Source organism: Bubalus kerabau, chromosome 8, assembly GCF_029407905.1.
Source record: "Bubalus kerabau isolate K-KA32 ecotype Philippines breed swamp buffalo chromosome 8, PCC_UOA_SB_1v2, whole genome shotgun sequence".
Classification (NCBI taxonomy): Eukaryota; Metazoa; Chordata; class Mammalia; order Artiodactyla; family Bovidae; genus Bubalus; species Bubalus kerabau.
The window spans coordinates 46,744,420-46,771,419 of NC_073631.1; the positions used below are offsets into that span (position 1 = coordinate 46,744,420).

Consider the following 27,000-nt stretch of genomic DNA (forward strand, 5'->3'; position numbering starts at 1 on the left):
AAGAAGCGAGGCAAAAGGATCACTTCCAGAAGTAGTTTGGAAGGAGACCTGTCAGCACACCACTGTAGCTCCAGGAGTAGAAATATGTTTGCGTGTAAGTGAACGAGGGGTAGGGAGTGGGGGAGGAAGAGGACGACTGCTCCAAGGAGGGGGGTGACCCTGGAATCAGTCCCATGTACCGTATGGCTGGAGTATCACACTGTTTAGTCACAGTGGCAGCTGCACAGCCCTAAGTACTGTCGGAATGCTGGCTATCAAAGACCCCGCCAGTGGCACGAAGCAGCCACCCGCAAGTGCAGCTGTATTACTAAAAGGGTCTAATATTGCAGCTCTCTTCCCTTCAGGTCAGTTCACATCAAACTCAGTTTTGTTTTTCAATCTGTCCCACACCTATAGATGCATAACAAGCTTGCAAAGACCCAGCTAAAAATTTCCTGATCAGAACAGGAATTTCCACTAAAAACACGCCTGACAGGTGTTCCTCCGGCCTTGTTTGAATCAGTTAGTCAGTTCAGCCACTCAGTCGTGTCCAACTCTGCAACCCCATTGACTGCAGCACGCCAGGCTTCCCTGTCCATCACCAACTCCTGGAGCATACTCAAAATCATGGCCATTGAGTCGGTGATGCCCTCCAACCATCTCATCCTCTGTCGCCTTCTCCTACCACCTTCAATCTTTCCCAGCATCAGGGCCTTTTCCAATGAGTCAGTTCTTCATGTCAGGTAGCCAAAGTATTGGAGTTTCAGCTTCAGCATCAGTCCTTCCAATAAATATTCAGGACTGATTTCCTTTAGAATGGACTGGTTGTATCTCCTTGCTGTCCGGGGACTCTCAAGAGTCTTCTCCAACACCACAGTTTAAAAGAATCAATTCTTTGGCACTCAGTTTTCTTTATAGTCCAACTCTTACATCCATATATGACTACTGGAAAAACCATAGCCTTGACTAGAGGGACCTTTGTTGGCAAAGTAATGTCTCTGCTTTTTAATATGCTGTATAGGTTGTTCATAGCTTTTCTTCCAAGGAGTGTCTTTTAATTTCATTGGGTCACCATCTGCAGTGATTTTGGAGCCCAAGAAAATCAAGTCTGTCACTGTTTCCATTGTTTCCCCATCTATTTGCATGAAGTGATGGGACCGGATACCATGATTTAGTTTTTTGAATGTTGAGTTTTAAGCCAAGTTTTTCACTCTGCTCTTTCACTTTCATCAAGAGGCTCTTTAGTTCTTCATTTCTGCCATAAAGGTGATGTTATCTGCATATCTGAGGTTATTGATATTTCTCCTGACAGCTTTGATTCCAACTTATGCTTCATCCAGCCTGGCATTTCTCATGATGTACTCTGCATAAAAGTTAAATGAGGTGGCAATATGAAGCCTTGACGTACTCCTCTCCCGATTTGGAACCAGTCTATTGTTTCACATCCAGTTCTAACTGTTGCTTCTTGACCCGCATACAGATTTCTAAAGAGGCAGGTCAGGCAGTCTGGTATTCTCATCTTTTTCAGAATTTTCCAGTTGGTTGTGATCCACACAGTCAAAGGCTTTGGCATAGTCAATAAAGCAGAAATAGATGTTTTTCTGGAACTCTCTTGCTTTTTTGATGATCCAGAGGATGTTGGCAATTTGATCTCTGGTTCCTCTGCCTTTTCTAAATCCAGCTTGAACATCTGGAAGTTCATAGTTCATGTACTGTTGAAGCCTGGCTTGGAGAATTTTGAGCATTACTTTACTAGTGTGTGAGATGAGTGCAATTGTGCAGTAGTTTGAGCATTCTTTGGCATTGCCTTTCTTTGGAATTAGAATGAAAACTGACCTTTTCCAGTCCTGTGGCCACTGCTGAGTTTTCCAAATTTGCTGGCATATTGAGTGCAGCACTTTCACAGCATCATCTTTTAGGACTTGAAATAGCTCAACTGGAATTCCATTACCTCCACTAGCTTTGTTCATAGTGATGCTTCCTAAGCCCACTTGACTTTGCGCTCCAGGATGTCTGGCTCTAGGTGAGTGATCACACCATCGTGATTATCTGGGTCCTGAAGATGTTTTTTGTATAGTTCTGTGTATTCTTGCCACCTCTTAATATCTTCTGCTTCTGTTAGGTCCATACCATTTTTGTCCTTTATTGTGCCCATCTTTGCATGAAAGTTCCCTTGGTATCTCTAATTTTCTTGAAGAGATCTCTAGTCTTTCCCATTTTATTGTTTTCCTTGATCTTTGCATTAATCACTGAGGAATGCTTTCTTATCTCTGCTTTCTCTTCTTTGGAACTCTGCATTCAAATGAATATGTCTTTCCTTTTCTCCTTTGCCTTTTGCATCTTTTCTTTTCTCAGCTATTTGTAAGTCCTCCTCAGGCAACCATTTTGTCTTTTTGCATTTCTTTTTCTTGGGGATGGTCTTGATCCCTGTTTCCTGTACAATGTCACAAACCTCAGTTCATAGTTCTTCAGGCACTCTATCAGATCTAATCCCTTGAATCTATTTGTTTGAATACTCACCTCGTTTACAGTCAGTCCACTTCATATTTGGACAGGTCTCATTGTTACATCTTTCACTTCCTTATACTGTAATGAAATCTGCCTCGCTGGACTTTCACCTCATTTGTCTTTGTTCCGCCCTTGGGAACTATGCGGAATATGTCTAATCTGTCTTCAACATGATTGTTCTTTAGAGGTTTGAAGACAGCTGTCAGATCCTCTTCCCTAAATTCTCCTTTTACCCAGGTAAAATAGCTTTCAGATCTTTCAGGTATACCTTTTATAAATAGTGTATTAATGTGGAAAATATTTGAGCAGTTGCCTTAGACAGAGCTGAGTTCTGTCAATTTGTTTATTCAATTATTTATTCTCTTTGCACTTATTTGCGTTAATAAGTAGAATAAGCATGATAAATCCAGTAAAGAAGAGGTACACTAGGGAGGACTCTAACCACAGCAGGGGAGTTCAGCTAAGGTTGTTTTTGAAAGTCATGACTTCATGACAGTCGTTAACAAGGTGAAGAAGAGAGAAAGTGCATTTCTGACAGAAGAAGCAATATGTACAAAGGCCCTGTGTAGGGTAGGGCATGTGATGGAGGCATCACTTATCCTCTTGATTTAAGTTCTGTATATGTGAATATAGATTAAAATAACATCTTCCCTTATTGTCCCTCTGAAATCATTCATAATAAGGTAATCCGTTAACCGAGTCAGGCCTGTTCCTTCACTGTTCCACCAACAGTCATTCCCACTTCTGGCTTTTTCCTTCTGTTCTCTTTCTAGAAAGGTCACTCCTTTTCTGTATATCCAGTTCTTAACAATCTTTACAGTCCATCTCCAGTTCTGTTTCCTCTGGGAAATTTCCCTGGGTTCAGCCTCAGGTCTGTTTTGTGATATTATGGTTAAATGCAGGATTTTTAGTCCTGGGGCTGTGAGTCTAGGTTTGATTACTGACTACTTGGTGGCCTTAGGCAAATTACTTAGCTTCTCTGATATTTGATTTTCATATCTGTGCAAAAGAGGTAATGACAGTAATTGCTTCATTAAAGTACTGGTGAGGATTAAGTGAGATTATATGTATATATATATATCTGGAAGCCCTTCCTAGTGGTTTTTACTTCCTTGTTCTGTATGGTCTCTGTTCTTGTTTAGTTGCTAAGTCCTGTCTGACTCTTTGTGACTCCATGGACTGCAGCACACCAGGCTTCCTTGTGCTTCACTATCTCCCAGGGTTTGCTCAAGTGATGCTATCTAACCATCTTATCCTCTGCCTCCACCTTCTCCTTTTGTTAATAAGACTGACTCTAAGGATATAGGATAGGGAGGAAGCCATGTGCTTTGCTCCTGGGTATTTGAAGTCTCTGGTTCCCCAGCTGTCCTTGCTGCCTACCCAGTGGAAGTGCTCTCGCAGTTAGCCCAGAGCATGAGCATGCACACAGAGCCTCTGAGCTATTCACTGGCTGATCTACTGAGCTGACAGCTCCCCAGGTGCAATGCCATCATGCACAACCAAAAGAGCCCAGGAAATTACAGAAGGAAGTTATAGTCATGCTTTAAATGCCAAGTAAAAGTATTTAGCAGAATGTCATATCTAAGACTTTTTTGACTTAATAATTCTTTTGCAGAATCTTATTTTATAAGTATAGCCTGATGATTTTTAATAACAGAAAAACAAATTATTTAATTAATGAACCGACAAGTTTTTAAAGAACTTAAATTCAAATGAGGTTAACTAGGTGAAATTCTAGTATTATCTTTAAAAAGATAGCAACCTTTTTGTCAAGACTGCAGTCAAAGTTGTAGTGGAAGAATATTGAATTTCTGTCTCAAAAAAAGGAATGGAAGTATGCCAAATTGATTAAGTCCATTGATTTAAGATTTTGTCTGTTTACAGACTACAGACAATTGTGATTCAGTACTGCGAGTAATTTTCTTTGTAGAGTTAAAAGAATCTGCAAAATAGAAACTAAATCAGTGCTGCATTTGCAGTTTAAAATGCAACCCCTTACCAGTATCACTCTGCATTTATTTCATACTTCAGATATTTCTCATACCTTGCTAGGTCAGGGACTATAAAAGACATTTTAATGCATATCTAGTTCTGCAATCAATCAAGCTAATTTAAACTATCCTCTAACAGGTGAGGTAACAGATTAGTATTAAGGTCTGGGATTAACAAGTGGAAATAACTCATTCTGTGAGATCCTCAGGGACACAGCACAGTTCAGGGTTTAAGGCTCAAAGAAAATCTATTTTGAGGAAGGCATGAGTCACAAACTCTGTTGTGGACAGCTTTGTGTCCTATTAAAGATTTTATCTTTAGCTTTTGTTTCCAAAACATTGTCTTATTGTGATATAACACATCTTTACCCCACGGCCCTCAATTCTATCAACTGAAATTTTCTGCCCTTCCCTTTGTGAAACAGCGCCTCTAGTCACATTTACTTTGATTATTGTTTTAACAGATACTAAAACCAAGATCAGTGTGCCTGTTTTTCTGTTGCAATTATTTTGAATGTAAGTATTCAAACAGTATGTAAAATCTTACTGAAGCACGTAATTCAGAATTTGAAGCCCCAATTTTTGTTGTTTCACATTCTTGTCAACATTTATTGTTGTCAGTCTTTTGAATATTAGCCATTTTGGTGGGTATATAATGATGAATGGCACCCCACTCCAGTACTCTTGCCTGGAAAATCCCATGGACGGAGGAGCCTGGTGGGCTGCAGTCCATGGGGTCTTGCAGAGTCGGACAGGACTGAATGACTTCACTTTCACTTTTCACTTTCATGCATTGGAGAAGGAAATGGCAACCCACTCCAGTGTTCTTGCCTGGAGAATCCCAGGGACGGGGGAGCCTGGTGGGCTGCCGTCTATGGGGTCGCACAGAATTGGACACGACTGAAGCGACTTAGCAGTAGCAGCAGCAGCATATAGGTACTCACTGGCATTTCCTAGTAACTAATAGTGTTCAGTACTTTTCATATGCTTCTTAGTCATTCATAGGCTTTTATTTGTGAAATTTCTCTTTAAATCTTTGTCTACTTTTTTATTAGATGGCTTATATTTTTGTCATTGGGTTGTAGTTCTTTATATGTCCTGGATACCAATCCTTTGTCAGCCATCTGTCTGTGAACCCATTTCTTCTCTGATTTCATCCATCTTGGTCTCCTTTCTGTAGCATAATTGAACCAGTGTCAAGTATTGTCTACGTATCTTGTCCAAAGACCCTTATAGGCCTGTAAAATGAATACCTGCCAGGTGGTATCCTTCTTTAATGCCATAGGAAGGCAAAAGTGGAGTTTCAGAAAACGATTGAATGTCAGGGGCTGTTTTTTCTATTTGTCATTCTATAGTATCAATGGTTATTTTCAGAATGGAAATTAGCGTTTTTAGTTTACTTTCAAAAAATAATTTCATCTAGTTTTTTTTCTTTTTTGGTTATTGTACATATCTTTTTATTAATTAATTTATTTTTAATTGGAGGATAATTGCTCTAGAATATTGTTTTGGTTTTCGACATACATCAACATGAATCAGCCATAGTATACTTATATCCCCTCCTTCTTGAGCTCCCTTCCCACTAGTTTTGTTTTTTTTTTTTTTCTGTTCATAAAGTAACACAAAGTAAATTAATATAAGAATAATTGTAAAATAAATAAAACTAATGTTTTAATGTTACTTTACTCATAGTTATCTAGGGGGAAAAAGTAGCTAGTGCTATCTGTGATTTCATGGTTATAAAGTTGATGATGATATTGCAAGTTTGTGAAGACGTCTTTTCCCCCCTCAAAGTGCTTTCACACCTTTTTTCAAATCTTTAAAATCAAGAAATAAACTTTAGAATTAATCTTTAAGAGAGGAATTAATACTGCAACTAGTGTAACTGTTAGGGCAAATTATTATATTCAGTATTTGTTCTTAAAACCAAGATGCAAGTGAAAATCTTGGCATGTTAAAGTACTTTTGCACCATGCATTACCACACTGATAATGATGCAAAAGATTAAAAACACTTCAAGCATCCCCCTATAGGAGACCAATTCAGATAAACTGTTCATGCAGATGGTGGAATACTTCCCCTTCTATGTCTCCTCCTACTGAATATATCACTTATGTTGTTTTATTTTTTCTTCCTTATTTCATAACCATAGAATTTTACAGATAGAAAGCACTTTGGGGTCTTCTGACTCTATTCCCTCATTTAATAGAGGAAGAAAAAACAGATACTTTAAAAAAAAAAGTCCAAAACAATAGAACTCACAATTTTGGAAGTTGGGACTAGACATAAGTCTTTTTTTGATTTCATAATGAAATCTTTTCATTATCTGAATAATCTTTTGATTTCATCTTTCTCCTCTGTTATCAAACCCTATGGATTTGTGCTTTAAGATGACATATTTACCCTTTTCTTTCTACTGTGTTTGCCAATATGGTGTCTATATCTAAACTGGATTGTCACTCAGACTGATCTTTTTTCCTCAGGTGCATCTTGCACTCTTTTGTCACACTGATTTTCCTAATGTAGACCTTTCATCAGTTATCCTTGAATACTCCAGAAACTTCGGTAATCGCCACTGAATCATGTCCTAAATTCTCAAGGATCTCCATACTCTAATCCCATCCTGCCTCTGCATCCTTATTTCCCACTCCCCCCAACCTACACCTGCCCATCAAAATGGTCTCACTGTGCCCTGGCTGTATGTGAACTCCTCCTGTGGTTCCTTACACTGGTAAACTGCCTACTCTTCTCTCCATTTAGCTACTTACATATAGTTCGTAGTTCAACATGTAGCTCAAGCTGTACCTTCTCCAGTTTTCTAAATTTTCTCAATTGCGGTGATTTCTAACCCCTACACATACACTACAACATCCCACTTAGCAACTGATACCTGTACTGGCTTTATAACTGATAAAACCCCAAATCTCAGTGGCTTAATATCATAGATCTATTTGTTGTTCAGTGAAGATAGTGTAAGTGTTCGTGTGTTGCTCATGATGGTGGTAGGGGAGCTGTGCTTTTCACAGCCATTTAGAGGTCCAGGGTGATGCAGACGCTGTCATATTGAATGCAAAGTTCCCAGAGTTGCCCAGGCATTGGAGAAGAGTGGAGAAGGTACATCTGCTTCTTAGGCACCTCAGTCAAGTTGGGACAAGTCAACACTTTTGGTAATGAGGACTAATCACCTTTGCTGGGAAATGTACCCCCTGACTGGGCAACTGCATCCTTGGAACTACTCTACTCTTACTCTGTTGTATGGTGGGAAGCACAAATCTCAGAGAGGGGACTAACCATCTGGCTTTGTTACAGTGTTATCCTGCACTGATTTTAATTGCTTGGTGTCTTTGTATTCCCAGCTGGATTTTACACTGTAACTAAAATTCCACAAATGTATATAACAAAATAAGAGTCTGGCACATAGTGTATGCTTAGTGAATGATTGTTAAATAACAGAATAATTCATGCAGTCTTCTTTTTCTTTGAGTTTCTAATTCCTAAATTAAACCAGAAAGAAAAACAAAATAACAAATCTCTAGAGGTTCTGTCTTTGTCTTTTTAAAGAACACATTTGCATTGGATTCTTCACAGGCAGAAAGTGAAATTTAGCCAAGTTGTGTGTGTTAATCGCTCAGTCGTGTCGGACTCTTTGTGACCCCGTGGACTGTAGCCCGCCAGGCTCCTCTGTCCATGAAGTTCTCCAGGCAAGAATACCAAGTGGGTTGCCATTCCCTTCTCCAGAGGGTCTTCCCAACCCAGGGATTCACCCTGGGTCTCCTGCATTGCAGGTGGATTCTTTACTGTCTGAGTCACCAGGGAAGCCTTAGCTGAGCTATCTTCACTTTAAGAATAATAAGATTCTGTGCAGCTTCAAAAACTGTTTTCAGTTGGTGTATTGTGTTTCTCTTTCTTTTCCTAAACCTGTTCTGTTATTGAAAAATTGACACATATACAAAATAGAGTGAATGTTGTAACTAAACCCTATGTACACACCGCCTGCCTTCAGTGATGACTGAGGATCCAAACCCTATTTTAGACATCCCTTTAAAATATAGGTTTTTAATTACAGTTCTTCTCTCTCCCTCAGTTTTTTCTTGGAATTTATTTATTGAAGAAACCAACTCATTTGTCTTATAATGGTTCTCACGTTCTGAATTTGGCTGAATCCATCCTTATGGTTCCTTTCACAGTTTAGTGTACCTCTGTCCCCAGTATTTCCTGTAAACTGAAGTTAGATCTAGAATCTTAATCAGATTCTGGTTTGATTTTTATCATAGGTGAGGTTATGTATATCCGCCAGAAAAGACATAATGTCTCGTCATCTCTCTTTTTTGCTGCTGACATTTGTCAATGGGTTTAAGAGTTGTCACCCTCACCCATCCGTTATAAAGTCCTCCCCTAGCTTTCACCTTTGGCCTTGGCTGCCACTGATGATCCGTTATTTCATTATGCACATCCTGTGTTTGTTTACAATAAGATCTTCCAGAATTTTGAAATGTTTTATTATTTTTTCATCTTATATTATTAAATATATTTTAGAGATTTAAACCCCACCCCCATCATAAATGTGGTAATTAAGATCTGTTTGACACCAAGTATTTTCACATACACTGTTTCACAGATACCATCTAATTATCACAAAACACCTTGGTGTTAAGCTGGCTCTGTGACCTTGGGCAAAGGTCCTCATCTTAGAGATGAGGCAAACAATAATAGCCACCTCTAGGATTATTATGAAAATTAAACAAGTTAAATACAGTCAAGTTGTTTAGAATAGTGCTCACCATATTATAGTAAGAGTGAAATAAAAATTTGCAGTTGCTATTATATTATGTTGCTATTGTCAAAATTTCTTTCAATTTTAATCTATTATGTTACAGTTTTAACTAATGTTTCTTTGACATTTTTATTTTAGTTTTCATGAAGATTAATAGAAACAATTTAATTACTGTGTTTCCATGTAGTTTCATAGTCTCTGATCCTCCGAGTCATAACCTTGATTAGCTTACTTGTGATAGCAACTTAGCTTTTACTGTTGCTTAACTGTTAAATATTATTTAAATGCTCTGTTTTCTTTATTTATAGAAGACCAATGAACAATCATTTTCTAGCCCCAACCACTCCCTCACCCCCCAAAAAAACAATTAAAAAAAAGATAATATTTAACTTGTACTATTTAGGCTATCTATACCATATACCTATATCTGTATCATTATGAGATTAAAAAAGCAGCATGCTTTCACTATTTTGTATGATAAGCTTTTAACACATTTTAGAATAAACCTTAATGAAATCATAGCATCAGAGCTTAGAGGATTTTGGAGAGCATTTCATTTGCAGGTGAAGAAGCTGAGGACTAACTAGGTTAAATGACTCATCCCAGTTGTCCAGCTGCAACACAACCAACCAATGGCAGAGCCAGGACTAATATCCAGATCTTAAGTCAAAACCAGCCCAGGTCTCTAAACTCTCCATTATACTGCATCATGCCCAACTATTTTTACTCTTCCTCCATTAATGCTCACAATACCTTTCTACAGCCAACAATATTAATATTTAGAGTTAAAACTGCACGCTTGAAGACACACATGTCTGTGGAAGTTAGCAATGTAGAACCCAGAAACCCCTCTCTGTTTCATGACACCTGAGTGATAACAGATGGTAAATATAAGTAAGACTGAGTATAATGTGTATGTACATTAATGCTTAGACGTAAAGAGAAAGGACATCTCCTTTCCACCAACTCTGTGGAAAGGTGACACACTCGTGACACATAGTCATATATGAGGCTAGAATTGCAAGGCAGATTTTAGGTAATTTTTTATTTGTTTTTTTTTTTTGGTTTTACCTTTAATTGTGGAGAATTTTAAATATACACAAAAGTAGACATAATAGTATAATGAAATCTTATGTTCCCATCACTCGGCCCCAGTCTACATTAACCCGTTAAGGTCAATCTTATCCCATTCCTTCCCTCATCCACTCCCTGTTTTGTGTTATTTTTTAGCATATTTTTCTAGAAGACAGAAACAGTTTTTTTTTTTTTTTTTTAATATTTATTTTAATTTATTTATTTGGCTGCACTGGGTCTGAGTTGTGACATGTGGGATCTTCATTGCAGCATGCGGGAACCTTTTTTAGTTTTGGCCTGTGGGATCTAGTTCCTTGACTAGGAAACGAACCCGGGTCCCCTGCATTGAGAGCTTGGAGTCAACTGCTGGACCACCAGGGAAGTCCCCAAAAACAGTTTTAAAATACCTCTTACACTGTTGGTGGGAATGCAAACTAGTACAGCCACTATGGAGAACAGCGTGGAGATTCCTTAAAAAACTGGAAATAGAACTGCCTTATGATCCAGCAATCCCACTGCTGGACATACACACTGAGGAATCCAGAATTGAAAGAGACACATATACCCCAATGTTCATCGCAGCACTGTTTATAATAGCCAGGACATGGAAGCAACCTAGATGTCCATCAGCAGATGAATGGATAAGAAAGCTGTGGTACATATACACAATGGAGTATTACTCAGCCATTAAAAAGAATACATTTGAATCAGTTCTAATGAGGTGGATGAAACTGGAGCCTATTATACAGAGTGAAGTAAGCCAGAAAGAAAAACACCAATACAGTATACTAACGCATATATATGGAATTTAGAAAGATGGTAACAATAACCCTGTGTATGAGACAGCAAAAGAGACACTGATGTATAGAACAGTCTTTTGGACTCTGTGGGAGAGAGAGAGGGTGGGATGATTTGGGAGAATGGCATTGAAATATGTATAATATCATATATGAAACGAGTCGCCAGTCCAGGTTCGATGCACAATACTGGATGCTTGGGGCTGGTGCACTGGGACGACCCAGAGGGATGGTATGAGGAGGGAGGAGGGAGGAGGGTTCAGGATGGGGAGCACATGTATACCTGTGGCAGATTCATTTTGATATATGGCAAAACCAATACAATATTGTAAAGTTAAATAAAATTAAATTAAAAAAATAAAATAAAATAATTACCACATGACCAATTATCATGCCTAAAATTTCTTACTATAATTAAACAGGCAATTGGTATTCAGGTTTCTCATTGTTTTATTGATACAAACATCAGCTTTCTTAGTTTGTTTTTTGAATCAGAATCTAATCCCTCACACTGTGATTATTTCTTTATATGTTACCTCTCTGTTTCTTTACTCTTTGCAATTTATTTGTTGAAGAAAACAGATTTTTTTTTTAACCTGTCACTTTCCTCATAGACTGGACTTCGCTGCTTATATGCCTGCAGTGTAGTTATAAGACAGCTTAAAACATTAAAGAAAGGTTTGCACGTAATTATTATCAGGTTTCACCAGTTTGGTGGTAATATCTTGGGCACCGATGATGACAAGCAGAGGTCTGGGCTTTGATGCTGCTGGCTGTGAGTGCCTGGTGACGGTGTGAGGTGGGCTTCTTCAAATGAGCAGCTGCGGCCAGGCTGAGAAAGCTTGGCTAGTGCCCCAGTCCCTTCCTCCTCTCTAATCTGAATCGGGCATTTTTTATACCAGAGCATCCCTTTTCCTTCACAGTGGTTGTCACAATGCGTAATTGTAGTGGTCTTTGAAGATTTATAGTCAGAAAAGTCAGGGGTGCATGAATGTGACCGTGTATATAACTAAATTCTTTATAACACACAAGGCATGGTTTCTAGCTCAGCATGGCAAAATATACATTTGACAATTCATGCTAATAATTTCCACATTGGAACTTTTTTCTCTTGTGATTAAGCACCAAGTCAGATTCCGTTCTTCCTTCCTCTTCTTTTCTTCCCAGAGTTGACTGTGTTCTTAGGCCAGGTCATCCAGTGTATATGCTGTTCTTAACTTGGTCCTCACCTTTAACTGAGTTTAACTGAGTTGGGGGCTATTTCTTCAGCTTTCATTTTTCCTAATTTCCTAGGCTTGTTGTAAAAACTCTATGGTGAGTCAGTTTTCCAGACAAGAAGAGGAGATTCAGAGGATGCAGGAGTAGACTATAGATGCTAAGGGGCCCTGAGAAGGGTGCTAGCATCCTGTCCTCTGCTGGAGCAAAACTGAGGAGGTAATTTCAATACCCAGATTTACTTAGTTTAATCTCAGGTTTGGCCACACCCAGCTAATAGGACCCGGCCAGCAAGGACTGAACGAGTCTTGGCAGATGGGCTGCGGCCACCTTTATAGAACCTTGTACATGCCAGGGTGCTGTGAGTAAACTGTTGAGAGGTTTTAAGCCTCTGAAGGGTTGGAGGGCAGTGGCAACTGCCAAGAGGCCCAGCAAATCAGGAGAGACTGAGTATGTGGACCTTGAGGCCGGAAGCATGGCAGGGACCAAGGCCACCAGAGTGTATGCCAAATACCACTTGTGATAAACTGTACCTGCTGGCGCATGTTCGTGACCCCCCAAGGACTGCATGGACAGCATCGCCACAGATGTCCCAGTGCTGGACGGTAGTTAACATTTCCTGGGGAAGTTGGCTCATTCTCAAGAAAAAGGGAAGCAGAAGGAGGAGGAAAACTTTGAATCATAATGAATATTTGTGCTGTGCTCTGTTGCTCAGTCGTGTCCGACTCTTTGCGACCCCATGGACTGTAGCCTGCCAGGCTCCTCTGTCCATGCGGATTCTCCAGGCAAGAATACTGGAGTGGGTTGCCTCTCTCAATGAATATTTAGTAGTTTTAAACAAAAAGGAACTGAGCTATCTTCAAGTGGCAAGGTTGAGTCAGTTTTTTTTTTCTTCCATCAGCACAAAGGGGACTAAAAAGCTAAGTTTGAAAAGATAAAGGCAAATTCCAGCACATCTGGGTGACTATAAATTTTATTTCTTTTTTTAAAAATATAAATTTATTTATTTTAATTGGAGGCTAATTACTTTATAATATTGTAGTGGTTTTGCAATTAATTGACATGGCTCTGCTGCGGGTGTACACGTGTTCCCCATCCTGAACCCCCCTCTCACCTCCCTCCCCGTCCCATCCCTCAGGATCATCCCAGTGCACCAGCCCCGAGCACCCTGTCTCATGCATCGAACCTGGACTGGCGATCCATTTCACATATGATATTATATGTGTTTCAATGCCATTCTCCCAAATCATCCCACCCTCGCCTTCTCCCACAAAGTTCAAAAGACTGTTCTATACATCTGTGTCTCTTTTGCTGTCTCGCATGTGGGGTTATCATTACCACCTTTCTAAAATTCCATATATATGCGTTAGTATACTGTATTAGGGTGACTATAAATTTTAAACTCACTACACAACTTGGATTTATGTGTTAATTTTTAAATGTCTGTCTTCACTATAATGTAAGTTTCATGAGGGCACAAACCATCCCTTTTATTAACCTTCTGCATTCGTAGCACCTAACCCAGTGCTCAGCACTTGACAGGTACTGAAGAGGAATTTACTGTATGAATATTAGGCCCACACATCTGAGCTCCTTCCAAAGTGCTTGATACAGAGCAAGCACATAATAAATGATCTTTTCTCTTCCTTCCTGGAAGAATATATATTTCTTTGGGCACAGTCCATCTTGCTGTTGAAAGCCAATTCTGCCTTGTGGCTCTGAAGGTAAACTGGCTTTGGTATTGTATACGGGAGTTACTTAAGAAACGGAAGACATAGTGTTTGTGTTTTCTAACCTTTTTCTATAGCCAAAGGGCGCACTGGATATAGCAGCAGCTGTAGCTACAACTATAAAGGGTCTATCCTGTGGAAGATGCTGAATACTCCATAGTCATTTCCCCACCACAACACAGTCCTGGCCTCTTAATTCCAAAATTGCTTCTCCTTTCCCTCTCAGCCTGAGATCGGATCTGTTCTAATTTTCCTCTCCTTTATCTGTGCTTTTCTCCTCTCCTTTTTCTTGTGTGCTTTTCCCCATTTGCACACCCAAGCTTCACCCCTTTTCAGGGTAGAACTCCCAGCCAGACAGGATATCCTAGATGCTTCACATTTCAGGCACAGTCATCTTGCTTTTTGGGAAAACCAACAACACATTTTATAAAATATTTCAATACATGACTTAGTATCTAAATTTTCAGTTCGATTCAGTTGCTCAGGCATGTCTGACTCTTTGCAACCCCATGGACTGCAGTACACCAGTCTTCCTGGTCTATCAACAACTCCCAGAGCTTACTCAAACTCATGTCCATCAAGTCAGTGATACCATCCAACCCTCTCATTCTCTGTCGTCCCCTTCTCCTCCCGCCTTCAATCTTTCCCAGCATCTTCCTTGCAGCAGGTAGCCAAAATACTGGAGTTTCAGCTTCAGCATCAGTCCTTCCAATGAATATTCAGGACTGATTTCCTTTAGGAAGGACTAGTTGGATCTCCTTGCAGTCCAAGGGATTCTCAAGAGTCTTCTCCAACACCACAGTTCAAAAGCATCAATTCTACGGCACACAGCTTTCTTTCTAGTCCAACCCTTACATCCATACACGACAAGTGGAAAAACCATAGCTTTGACTAGAGGGACTTTTATGGCAAAGTAATGTCTCTGCTTTTTAATATGCTGTCTAGGTTGAGCATAGCTTTTCTTCCAAGGAGTAAGTGTCTTTTAATTTCATGGCTGCAGTCACCATCTGCAGTGATTTTGGAGCCCAAGAAAATCAAGTCTGTCACTGTTTCCATCGTTTCCCCATCTATTTGCCATGAAGTGATTGGACTGGATGCCATGCTTTTAGTTTTCTGAATGTTGAGTTTTAAGCCAGTTTTTTCACTCTCCTCTTTCACTTTCATCAAGAGACTCTTTAGTTCTTTGCTTTCTTCCATAAGGGTGGTGTCATCTGCATATCTGAAGTTGTTGATATTTCTCCCGGCAATCTTGATTCCAACTTGTGCTTCATCCAGCCCAGCATTTCGCATGATGTACTCTGCGTATAAGTTAAATAAGCAGGGTGACTATATGCAGCCTTGACATACTCCTTTCCCGATTTGGAACCAGTCTCTTGTTCCACATCCAGTTCTAACTGTTGCTTCTTGACCTACATACAGATTTCTCAGGAGGCAGGTCAGGTGGTCTGGTATTCCCATCTCTTTCAGAATTTTCCACAGTTGGTTGTGATCCACACAGTCAAAGGCTTTGGCGTAGTTAATAAAGCAGAAGCACGATGGAACTCTCTTGCTTTCTCGATGATCCAGCAGATGTTGGCAATTTGATCTCTGGTTCCTCTGCCTTTTCTAAATCCAGCTTGAATATCTGGAAGTTCATGTTTCACATACTGTTGAAGCCTGGCTTGGAGAATTTTGAGCATTACTTTGCTAGCGTGTGAGATCAGTGCAATTGTGTGGTAGTTTGAACATTCTTTGGCATTGCCTTTCTTTGGGATTAGAATGAAAACTCACCTTTTCCAGTCCTATGGCCACTGCTGAGTTTTCCAAATTTGCTGGCATATTGAGTGCAGCACTTTCACAGCATCATCTTTTAGGACTTGAAATAGCTCAACTGGAATTCCATTACTTCCACTAGCTTTGTTCATAGTGATGCTTCCTAAGCCCACTTGACTTCACATTTCAGGATGTCTAGCTCTAGGTGAGTGATCACACCATCTTGGTTATCTTAGTCATGAAGATCTTTTTTGTATAGTTCTGTGTATTCTTGCCACCTCTTCTTAATATCTTCTGCTTCTGTTGGGCCCATACCATTTCTGTCCCTTATTATTGTGCCCATATTTGCATGAAATGTTCCCTTGGTATCTCTGATTTTCTTGACGAGATCTCTAGTCTTTCCCATTCTTTTGTTTTCCTTGATTTCTTTGCATTGTTCACTGAGGAAGGCTTTTGAACCATGGTGTTGGAGAAGACTCTTGAGAGTCCCTTGGACTGCAAGGAGATCCAACTAGTCCATCCTAATGGAAATAAATCAGTCCTGAATATTCATTGGAAGGACTGATGCTGAAGCCGAAACTCCAATACCTGATGCAAAGAACTGAGTCTTCCCTGATGCTGGGAAAGATTGAAGGTGGGAGGAAAAGGGGATGACAGAGGATGAGATGGTTGGATGACATCACCAACTTGATGGACATGATTTTGAGTAAGCTCCAGGAGTTGGTGATAGACAGGGAAGCCTGGAGTGCTGCTGTCCATGGGGTCACAAAGAGTGGGACAAGACTGAGCAACTGATCTGACTGAACCAGTAAGAAAAAATCTATGAGCTCAGTTTTAGACTTGGAAAATATGGACCCCACTGTATAGTATTCCTGTACTTGCCTGCAGCTTGTTACGTATGCTGATTCCCTCAGCAATTCACCTAGAGATCTAGTGGGTTGGCCTGAAACCTTTTAATTTTCTTTAATTCTTTTCATCTGTTAAGTTTAAAAAAAATTTCCAATGTACATAGCAAGGACTAGAAGGGTGAAGACATATGACAAGTAGGGCCATAAGTGGCAGAGAGCAGAGACAAGGAAACTTTTGAATGAAAAGGAATTTGATCCAGCACCTTTGTTCTTTCCCCAGTACTAATATATCTGCATGAATGCTGATATGAAAAAAAAAGAAAACTGGAATTTCCCTGGCAGTCCAGTGGTTGACTCCATACTGCCAGTGCAGCGGGTGGAGGTGTTCAATCATCCTTGGTCAGAGAACTAAGATCCAACATGCTCTGCAGCCTAGGGGTTTTGGGGGAACCTCATGGAATTATGGAAAACTGATATTATTGTTGATAATTAAGATGATATTAAGATGTTGAACTATCCAAAAAATACTGAAAATGTTGGTCAAGCTTGCCAAACAATATTAATTACAGTCATTTCAATGACCTTGTTTCTGTTGTGTCTTACTACTATGCAGCACAAACAGTGACATATAGCATCAAATGTGTGACTAAGCTGTAAGCTTTATTTGATTAGAACAGTAACCTGCCTCCCTCTGAATACCTGTTCGTATCTTTATATAGTCAGTGTTCATAGGTAGTTGTATATGAGCATGTTATCTTCTCAATTGTAAAGTGCTAGAAAGAACACTGCATAGATAAGGCCACTCTTTATTCTCATTTTTTGGATATTCAAGGCAAACTCCTGTTAGAATAGTAGGTTACCCTTGTTATGATCTCTGCCTCTTTTGAGAATTTTATTTCTGCCCCATTCTATCTTGAATAGGAGAATTTCACACTTCAAACTTACTCCACTTGATAAAGAACAGCACTTACAGAAAGGAGACCCTGGAGCTTTGACTCTGAGACCTCCACCCACCCACCTTCACTACTGAAGGCATTCTCAGTCATCTCTCATTCCCTGCAGTCTCAGGATCAGGGGAGGAGAGCTTTCTCCTTTCTTTGGGTGTGTGCCGGCGGCGGGTACGGAGAAGAGTAGAGAGTGGGAGTGGGCTGGTGATGCCTGGAGACCTCAGCACTGGGGGTTTGAATGGCCTTGAGAAGCTGGAGCCGGCTAGTCCTTCTGGTTCATGATCATGTCACTGTGTCCATTCCTTAAAAAGTGAGAATATTAGGCTAATAATTCTTAAAGGAAACAGTTTTGTAGTATGAATCTCTTCTTAACAAAGCACATGAAAGAGGATTCATAGCGTGGGCTTTCAGGCTGTTATAGTCTCCTCTCCCCAGAATCTGTGGCTCTGCTGTTTCGTGTCAGCAATCTGGCTTGTGGCCAGAGACAGCATAATTTCCAAGCCTGTTGCTCTGAAAACTATTGTCATTCAGAAAAATTCCCCCTTGCTTCATAAACTAGTACTTCCCAAATGTTTGATACTTTGAGAGGTTTGCAGACTAGCAATCATGTCATTTAGTTTTGTATTAGCCTCTCTTCCTGTGACATTATGCAGCTAAAACCATTGTGCTAGCTGATCAGGTACTGATGGAATTCAGCATTGAAGGATCTTGACTCTATTACTCAGGAAAATTAAACCTTGGTTCCCGGAGACTTGCACTCCTGTTCCTCACTTCCTCTCTTTAGATGTCCCTACAGAGTTGAGGACATCACTGAAGAATGAAAAAACAGTGCCTTCTGAGTTTCCCACAACCCATTGTCATGAATCAAAGGAAAATGGCACTGATAAGGAGAGGCAGGTTGTATTAGAATTATTTGAGTCCTTAGCTGGATTTCCTTACTGTCTGATTCAGTCCCTTCCTTTGTGTGTGCCTATCCATCTGTGAAGAGGGGATAATTACACCTGTTCCTTAGAGGGATGTTACAGAGATTCGCTTTAGAAGCCTGTAAAGATTTGTGAGCATAGAAAAGTATAATTACAAGAAAAATGTATTGTCGTTGCAGTGGTCCTGGCAAGTCTTAATTCCCGTCATTAATATATCGATGAATATGCATTATTCATTTTCATTATATAGAAGCTGGCTTTTCATGCTCCATGTTTCCTGATGCATGTATGTCTAAGAGGAGGGCATTGGGAGAATGGAGAATCAGCCACAAATGTGGGTTTTAAAAGATACATTTTCTTTTCACTCACTCGTGTTCAGACTTTAAGCTAAAGGAAATGAGTTAAAGAAATGACATGAAGAAAGTGGCAATCCTGAATGCCACTGTGCAGATTCTAATATTTTTCTAGCTTATGATCAAAAAGGATCACTTGAGTCAGAAAAGATTTATTCAGGTCAGAAATGTTTATTCTGGAAAAAAGCATCCTGTGTAAATCTTGGCAAATCACCTGAACCATTTTAATTAAGTTTCCCTAAAGATTTGAAAGAAAAAGTCAATAAACAGAATCCCTGTAATGGCAGTTGTCGATTATACCAGAGGCAAGGCTATCACAGATATATAGGAAATGCTAGTTTCTTCCCAAACACCATTTAACCTATTATTAAATTTTCATTGTCTTTTAAGGAGGAAAGCAACAGCTGTTTCCTGAAAATTGTTAAAATTGCAATAACAATGCTAAAATTGCATCAACAATGTGGTCAACTGAGGAAAAGTGCAAACAAATCCATACTAACTCAGAAACCCAGAATGGAATGATTGCTCTTTTTCTTCTATCCCACAGCACTCATCCCTCACCTCTCATTATGCAGATCCACAACAAATGTTGGTTAAATGCCTGCTATGTGGTGGAATGGCAGTTCTCAAGTGTGGTTCCTCAGACCAGCAACCACAGCATCATCTGAGATCTCTCATTAGACATGCAAACCAGAAACTGGCTGTGGAGCCCAGGGATCCTTATTTTAACAATAGCTGCAGGAGATGCCCATTCACATTAGAGGCGCCTCTTAGAGTTGGGATTTCACAGGGTAACAGTGAGGTAGACTGGGCTGTGCGTCATATGGGCAGTGTGTCCTATGGGCGGTGCACATAATGGCTGATCACCAGGGGCAGAGCCCATCCCTTGCACTCCTTACAGGGTGCTCCTCTGTCTGAGCCAGCTCAGAACTTGTATTTTGGGAGGGAAATTATTCTCTGGGATTCCGGTCTCATTCCAAGTAAAAAGCTCACACGGGAGCTATTCCAACTTGTGGTTAATACTGCGTACGATGAAAAACAAAGCTTTTCTCTACTGCTCTCATAATGTCGCTTACAGAGATGGAGGAGGGGCCCATAACGGAGAAAAAAATGGACGCAAAGGCCTGAAAAGGACTTAATCCTTACCATTACTATCTCTTGTCTCTATTATTCCCTACCACAACTCTTCTCCCCTTCTCCTCTTAACTTCCCCATGTCTAGCATGCTCTCCAGTGAGTATTGGGAGAGGAGAAAAAGTGACGGGGAGAAATGTTAGAGAAAGCTCAGAGAGAGAGGATGCCCAGGCCAGTCCCCTGCCTACCCATTCAGCTGGGATTCTCATTCCAAGGGGCTGCTTGCATGTTGCTAACTGAAGCGATCCAGTATCCAACGCCACTTCCTTCTCCCTCTCCTCAGACAAAAAGCAGTTTCTGGAAATAGAACTTGTCTTTGACTTAAACAGGATGTGACTATGATGTATGTTCCAGTTTCAGCTTTTGGTGACCCGACTCTCAGTAGAAGCACCATCCCCACCCCAGGCTTTGGTGGAGAGTGGTGGGCAGTGTGGCCAAATTCCTGAGGCCCATAGAGCACTTCAGTCCTCACACTGACTTAGCAGTCAGATTCAGGGGACCAATCATACTTGGAATCAATATTCCCTGCAAGAAACCTTCCCTTAGGAAGCCTTTGATCTTTGCAACATCAAAGAGAGACTGGGAGAGAGCAGACTTTACTTTACACCTATGGTTTAAAATTAATATGTAAATATATGAAAGAGAAAGAGGAACAGTAGATCCAGCTGTCTGAGGCATCTGGGTTTTTATTTACTCCAATCTATGTTTTTTTAATGAGATGATTATTTACAGAATATACTGCAGACTTCTGAAGGACAGGACAGCAGGGTTGGATTCCATATCATCAGTACACAGGGAGTTAGGATTTTCTTAACAATGAAAGAAACTTCAAAGAAGGCATTTTTTAATTTTCTTTTTTCTTTCAATCTTTTTTTTTTTTTTTAGTTGAAGAAATTTTAAAGAAAAAATTAGCAACATTGCTTGAATTTTAGAAGGGATTAACTACCCTTAAAGGATTCTCAGGCATTTATCCACTTCAGTTCAGTTCAGTTTCAGTCACTCAGTCGTGTCCAACTCTCCGTGACCCCATGAACCGCAGCACGCCAGGCCTCCCTGTCCATCACCAACTCCCGGAGTTCACCCAAACTCATGTCCATCGAGTCAGTAATGCCATCCAGCCATCTCATCCTCTGTTGTCCCCTTCTCCTGCCTCCATTCCTTCCCAGAATCAGGGTCTTTTCCAATGAGTCAGCTCTTTGCATCAGGTGGCCAAAGTACTGGACTTTCAGCTTCAACATCAGTCCTTTCAGTGAACACCCAGGACTGATCTCCTTTAGGATGGACTGGTTGGATCTCCCTGAAGTCCAAGGGACTCTCAAGGGTCTTCTCCAACACCACAGTTCTAAAGCATCAATTCTTCGGCACTCAGCTTTCTTCACAGCCCAACTCTCACATCATTACATGACCACTGGAAAAAGCATGGCCTTGACTAGACAGACCTTTGCAGGCAAAGTAATGTCTCTGCTTTTGAATATGCTATCTAGGTTGGTCATAACTTTCCTTCCAAGGAGTAAGCGTCATTTATCCAGTGGTATGTGGTAAACCTACAGTTTGCTTTTTGAGTGGAAATTAGGGAGTATAAGTGAACTGTTTTTTAAAACTCCCTAATATTCCTTAATCTTCTATTCCATTTTCCTGATTGGCTTTGTAGGATGTGTCTTACCTGGCTATACAGGGTATCTTTCACTGTTAAAATTTTTGTGTTTCTTTTGTTACTCAGTTCAGTTCAGTTCAGTCGCTCAGTCATGTCCGACTCTTCACAACCCCATGGACTGCAGCATGCCAGGCCTTCCTGTCCATCACCAACTCCCGGAGTTCACTCAAACTCATCTCCATTGAGTCAGTAATGCCATCCAACCATCTCATCCTCTGTTGTCCCCTTCTCCTCCTGCCTTCAATCTTTCCCAGCATCAGGGTCTTTTCAAATGAGTCACTTCTTCACATCAGATGGCTAAAGTATTGGTTACTAGAGTTGCACTATTTCTCATAAGCCTCTCTCCACATATATACTTAGTGACAGAGGTTGGTGTGTGAATATCCTTTTTAGATTATCTTATTGCCACTACAGTTAATAATCATAGAACTGTTTATAAAAAGAGACTTTGGGGATCATGGTCCAACTTCTTTTATTTTACAAACAAGAGAACCAAGTCCAGGAAGTTTGAGAGACTTGCCCAAAGTCACAGAGCCACCTGACGCCAGGGCTGTGGCAAGAATTTAGGCTTCTTAACTCAGTTGAGTACTGTGTAGGTCACCCTTTTGCATTTTTTTTTAAGTTAATTTTTACTGGAGTATAGTTGCTTTACAGTGTCATGTTGGTTTTTGCTGTACAGCAAAGTGAATCACTTATACGTATGTGTGGTGGTGGTGGTTTATTTGCTAAGTCCACGTCCAACTCTTTGCAACCCATCAGGCTCCTCTGTCCATGAGATTTCCCAGGCAAGGATACTGGAGTGGGTTGCCATTTCCTTCTCCAGGGGATCTTCCCCACCCAGGGACCCAACCCAGGTCTCCTACCTTGTAGGCAGTCTCTTGCATTGCAGGCAGAAAGTGTTAGTAACTTAGTCATGTCCAACTCTCTGCGACCCCATGGACTATAGCCTGCCAAACTCCTCTGCCCATGGAATTCTCCAGGCAAGAATACTGGAGTGAGTTGCCATTTCCTTCTCCAGGGGAATCTTCCTGACCTAGGGATTGAACCTGGGTCTCCTGAATTGCAGGCAGATTCTTTGCCATCTGAGCAGCCAGGGAAGCCCCTATTGCAGGCAGATTCTTTACCAGTTGATCCACTAAGGAAGCCCATACATATGCATATATTCCCTCTTTTTTGGATTTCCTTCCCATTTAGATCACCACTGAGCATCGAGTAGGATTGCCTGTGCTATACCTAGAGACTATCAGACAGAGTGAAGTAAGTCAAAAAGAGAAAAACAAATACCATTTGTATGTGGAATCTAGAAAAATGATACTTATGAACTTATTTGCAAAGCAGAAATAGAGACACAGATGTAGAGAATAAACGTATGCTTTTTTTTTTTAATACCTGAAATTCTTCACCCTCTTGAGACTCAGCTGAGCTTTTGGCCAACCTGGAGTACATATCAGGCTTTTTTTTTTAAGTTTTGATACTATCAGAGAACACCCTGACTGGGAACTGTACTGTCTGCTCCCAAGGGTGGACCCAGATTAGATGGGCGTTTGGAAAGGTGGAGTCCATGAAGGAAAAGGTGGAGCATTACAGGCTACAGGCTGCCATTAGTACCAGGCATTCCATGGTGATCAATTCCACGCAGGACAAAAAGATACCTCTTTTACGTTGGCTTGTATTTTTCTCTCTAGTCTCTCTTCCAGTGAAGGCCCAGAGACCAGGCTTCGCTATAATGACACAGATACAGATCATCTTTTTAAAGAAAAATTCTGCAGTGTGAGGAGGTATAATGTCAAAATTTGGAAAAGGTTTGGATTTTTGAGAATGAAGAGGGTTTAAATTACATATTTCAAAAACCTAAATGGACATATGTGGGAACATTCATGGACTCTTCAATAAACATTTTTTTTTTTAACTATCTGCAGATCTCACTGCTTCCACCTATTAAATTATTTTCGGTAAATAACAAGGATTTTAAAGAAGACTAATGCCTTGTCATTTTAGCAATTAACTGCTTGGATTCTCTTTTGAATGTGCTGGGCTTGTTTCTGTTTCTCTGAAGTAATCTGTATTATTAGCATGCACACAAAGAAAGGATCAGAGGCTTCCTTTTTTTTCTTTTTTTTTGGCACAGTAAAATCTTTTTCAAAAAGATTTTCTATGATATGGATTTTTTCTGTCAAGTCATGTTCCCTTTGTATATTGTGATTCATGGTAAGGAAAAAAAAAAGCCATCACCAAAATTTAAAAAGAAGCTACTTAGTGAAGAAGATCTTCAAGCAGTTAATGAGTCAGTGTGTATTCATAGAACTTTGATCAATGCTTTCAGGGACTATTTTGTACTGAGAACAAAGACACTAAAGAGATAGACCACTGGGAGGAAACTGGAGGGAGGGAAAAGGCTACCACGGAGGGCTGGAATCAGGAAATTCCCAGCCGTAATTACCAAAGCCCAGTGGAGGGGACAGTAGCAAGAATAAAAACAAAAACAAACCCAGAAGCACAAACAGGTAAAAAAATCTTTCATTTTAGATCACTTACAGCATATTTTCACTGTGGAATCTTGTCCAAGAAAAGAGGTTCGTCTGATTCAACAGCTGAAAGACAGCCTGTCATGTCCCTTCCCCCTACAGCTGACACTTACTTGAATCCACTGAAATGGAGTTTCACATTGTACGGCAAGAATATTTCATTTTCATTAAATTTATTTTCCCAGGAACATTCAAAAGAGCACACTAAACCACCGCTTTTCAAGATGGTAATTTATTTACGTAGTTTTTATTTATTCAAGACCCTGGACTGGCTGAAGCAGTCCCTGCAGGAGTTGCCCCTCCAAAGTCGGTGACAATAGGCTTCTGTGGAGGGAACTGCAGCTTCAGTAAAGGCAGCTTTCAGGGAAACAGGAGCTGCAGGCTCTGCTGCCAAGATTTTAATGAATTGCTTCAGATATTCTCTCTTGTGGCTTCCACTGTGCTTAGAAATCTGAAGGAAAAAAAAATCTACATACAGAACACATGGCAGTTGGACATTAAAAATCTGCTACACACACAAATATCTGTTATACATTTCTTTTTAAATGGGTAAGTGTTGTTAATAAAATTCAATGTGTGCATTTTTAGTGAAAATGTATTTGTAATATATATTTATTCTTTTTATGTATTTATTATATTTATGCCACCAGTTTCCCTATGAAATAAAGTCATCTGATTGCTCTGAAAAAAATGTTTAATTTTAGGAATTTTTTTTTTCCCCTGAGAATAATTAATGGAAGATTCCTATTAAGGAAAAAAAAGATAGTCATGTAAGAGGGGAAAAATTTTTCATCATACTTCTCCTTTTATTTGACTATGGTTTCTTTTCAGCTAGTTTTGGAGAATTCACTTCATAGAGCACAAGAGCTACTAAGTTTAGTAATTTTCTATGCATTTCTGTCAATGCAATCTAACTAGAAATCTTCACATCTTCTGATAATTCAATGTTTTAAATCAAATCCATTCATGTCACTATTTAAAGTTTGTTCTTAAGACAATAGATGGTATTTCCTTCTATAGAAAATAATGAGACTTTTGAAACACCAATCATTCTGATAGCATTTATGCTTAAAATATTTTTCATCTTCAAAACAATCACAAACTTACAGAAAAGTTGCGAGTATCACCAAAATAATTTTTTTTCCTGAACCATTTGGGAGTAATTGCTGATCTGATGGGCTTCTCAGGTGGCAAAGTGGTAAAGAATCCGCCTACAATGGAGACATAGGAGACATGGTTTCCATCCCTGTGTCAGGAAGATCCCTTGGAAGAGGAAATGGCAACCCACTCCAGTATTATTGTCTGAAAAATCTCATGAACAGAGGAGCCTGATGGGCTACAGTCCAAAAGGTTGCAAAGAGTTGGACACTACTGATCTACTAAGCATGCACAAATGCTGATCTGATGTCTCATTATTCCCAAATACTTTGGTATGTATCTTCTACAAATAAGAATATCCTCCTACATAACTACAGTACAATAATCAAAATGAGAAAATGAATTTTGAAACATCACTACTGCTTAATTCTCAGACCTGTTCAAGTTTATTCAGTTGACCCAATAATGAACTTTATTTTTTTTTATTGAAGTATAGTTGATTTACAATGTTGTATTAGTTTCAGGTGTACAGCAGAGTGATTCTGTTATAATTTCATATATATGTAATTTTTCAGATTCTTTTCCATCATAACTTCTTATAAGATACTGATTATAGTTCCCTGTGCTATTCAGTTGGTCCTTGCTATTTATATATTGTACACATAGTACTGTGTATCTGTTAATGCCAAACTCCTAATTTATCCCTCCCCTCTTCCCCTTTGGTAACCATAAGTTTGTTTTCTGTGAGTCTATTTCTGTTTCATAGATAAGTTCATTTGTATCACTTTTTTTAGATTCTACATATAAGTGATATCATATGATATTTGTCTTCCTATGCCTGACTTCACTTATTATGATAATCTCTAAGTCCATGCATGTTGCTGCAAATGGCATTATTTGATTCTTTTTTTTTTTTTTTATATTTGTACCACATCTTCTTTATCCATTCATATGTCCATGCACAGTTAGGTTGCTTCCATGTCTTGGCTATTATAAATAGTGCTGCTATAAACGTTGGGGTGCATGTATCTTTTCAGATTTTCTGAATATATGCCCAGGATTGGGATTGCTGCATCATATGCTCTCTATTTTTAGTTTTTGTTTTTTTTAAGGAAGCTTCAGACTGCTTGCACCAATTTACATTCCCACCAACAGTGTAGGGGTGTTCCCTTTCCTTCACATCCTCTCTAGCATTTAGACCCAATAATGAATTTTATAGCGAAGTATCCAGGTTACAGTCTTGTGCAGCATTTAGCTGTCATGTTTCTTCAGCCACCTGCTGTCTGGAACAGTTCCTCAGTTTTCCAGTGTTCTTCATGACTTTGACACTTTCAAAGATAACAGTCCAGTCATTTTGTAGAACATTCTTCTATTGGGTTTGTCTGATGTTTTCTCATGATTAAAGTTATAATTTTTGGAAATGATTTTATCCTATAATTTCTGTTTGTATTATTACCGATATTGTTTACTTTGATGTCTTGATTTTGGTGATATATTTGAGGCTTAACCAGTATTTTGTGGAGTGGTACTCAGAAACTACCTAGATATCTTGTTCTGCATTAAACTTTATTTATGTGTATTAAGGTGTGTGTGTGTGTGTGTATTCCTGCTTTATTTGATTTGTTACATTAATTAAACAGGGAGATCATTAGACTGTGGTGAATCTAATGCTGTGGCAGCCTATGTAAGCAAACCAGAA

The 27,000-nt window shown here is 39.6% G+C and overlaps 1 long non-coding RNA gene across 1 annotated transcript; it reads left to right on the forward strand.

The window, feature by feature from the left end:
- Positions 1-1,692: 1,692 nt before the first annotated feature.
- Positions 1,693-26,798, forward strand: LOC129658539 (uncharacterized). The gene is made up of 3 exons (XR_008717396.1): positions 1,693-2,002; positions 4,943-4,994; positions 25,391-26,798. It is a non-coding gene; the product is annotated as an uncharacterized LOC129658539 (long non-coding RNA).
- Positions 26,799-27,000: the final 202 nt, after the last annotated feature.